The sequence below is a fragment of the Mesoplodon mirus genome (assembly GCF_964341445.2).
Source record: "Mesoplodon mirus genome assembly, chromosome: 17".
NCBI lineage: Eukaryota > Metazoa > Chordata > Mammalia > Artiodactyla > Ziphiidae > Mesoplodon > Mesoplodon mirus.
Window position 1 is genome coordinate 22,099,818 of NC_138993.1, and position 2,185 is coordinate 22,102,002.

The following is a 2,185-nucleotide window of genomic DNA, read 5'->3' on the forward strand; positions in this document are numbered from 1 at the left end:
ATGAATTTCAAAGCTCAGACCCAGTGATGGCTTTTCACGATGGTCTGGTAGGTGTATTTTTTTTTTTTTTTTCAGTACGCGGGCCTCTCACTGTTGTGGCCTCTCCCGTTGCGGAGCACAGGCTCCAGACGCGCAGGCCCAGTGGCCATAGCTCACGGGCCCAGCCGCTCCGCGGCACGTGGGATCTTCCCGGACCGGGGCACGAACCCGTGTCCCCTGCATCGGCAGGCGGACTCCCAACCACTGCGCCACCAGGGAAGACTGGTAGGTGTACTTTTATTGGCATTAGGAAAGGAAGAGGAAGGCCCTTAGATCAAGTCCAGGCTCCGTGGGTGTCAGAGAGGGTGTTTGTGGGAGCACAGACCAGGGAAACTTTATATCAAGGGGGCTTCCTTATGCTGGCTTCTTGGCAGGCAGCAGTGGGGTCTGATCTCACATCTTAGTCACCAAGAAGAGGATGGCCAGACAGAACCAAGACGATGAGCAGACCAGCTCACAAAGCATCTACTCAGTGCAGCCCTCAGGTGGTGGGGAATATCTTCTGCCGGCTCAGGAGGGGTTTGGGGTTGCCATGGGGGGTGAGGAAGCCTCAGGATGGTAGCCTGTCCCTGGGGCAGCTCATTTCAGAACAGCCCTGTCACCGTCTTCTCAGTGGGAAAGAAAGAGGAAGGAGGGGAACTCAGAGGATGGGAGAAAAGAAAGCTTTCAAGAATATCACTAAAAGGTCTGGGGGGAAAGACTCTTGGGGACAAAAAGCGTTCCCCCCCCATTCCAAAGGGCCACTTACAACAAAGCCCCTGAAGTGGCGGCGAGAGGTCTCTGTTTTTAAAGCTCTCACAGTTTTAAGGGCTGGAGAAAAACGGTTAAGGATGCAAAGATGGAATTTAAAAAAAAATAGTGAAGGCCTGTTTGAAGTTGCACGGTGAGCATCTTTAATCCTTCAGGTCATCTGGGTGGCTGTCCCTATGACTTCCTTAGGCAAGATGAGAAGTCCCAACCAGGGGGCAGGCCAAATGTCACCCAGTCCCTGCCCGGAGAGGCTTTGCTTAAGAGCAAGCTCGGCTGCCTTTGCTGCTCGGAACGGGACAGGACTTCATTCCCTCCTCGGTGGGGATTTCTCAGGATCTCGGTGCAGAGGACACGAGCCTCACCCGGGGAGCTGGTCCCAAACGCTTCTTCTTAGCCCCAGTGGTGGGGATTTGGATTTAGCAGGCTTGAGGTGGAACCCAGGAGTCTGCATTTTGAGATGCATCCTCCTATGCCCCCCCAACACACACGGAGACGGGATGCAGGCCGTCCACACCTTGAGACGCTGTGGGGAAGGCTGGCCGGGGAGAGGAGGGTCTCGCCCACTGACCTTGAACCTCACTCACCCATTGGCAGGACTCCTGCCTGCCCGGTGCTCTATGTTAGGGCAGGGCTGGGCCTGAGGTTGGATGATTTTCCCAAAGAGGCCTCTGTGACGCACCAAGCCCTGATGCAGCCCACAGAAGAGATAATGGCTAATTGGACTTTAACACACACTGTAGGTACCTTTTCTGGATTGAAAAAAAAGAACAACAAAAAGCGAACCAAAAAAAGAAAGAACCCCAAAAGATCCACACATTGTCAAATGTGTGGAAAACCCAAGGTCCTTAGAGCTGCCCAGGGCTTCATGTCAGGCAAAGACCTTGAGGGCGGCCAGTGCCCGGCTGGGCAAACCTAGCCCTGGCTCCTGGGCCACAGATTCCCTGACCTTCCCCAGTTACATAATCAAGTCCCCTACCCTACCCATCCCTCTGGAGCTTTCCTGGCATCATCTTCACTTTGGTTTTCTCACTGGAACCCACACAGTGTATAAGGTTGAACAAAGACATTTATTTGTAAAAGCAATTCCCAATGGGGCAGAGATTGTATCCATAGAAAGTAAAGCGGTGATCATTCAGAAGCCCACATGCAGACATCAGCGAAACCCAGGGCAAAAGCAGACAGACAGCTCTGCTGCAGACACCCGGAGAGCTACCGATCCTGCCAACTGCAAAGCAAAATGTCCTTTCCGCTTGAGAACACGGATGTACCGAGATGTCCTGTGAGAAAGAAATTTGGTCTGACATCCACGATGAAGCGATCAGGGAACAGTTGAGGGAGCCTTTTTTTCTCTTCTGGGTGGCTTGTCAGCTTCCCACAGATACCCGGCTAAGAGCTG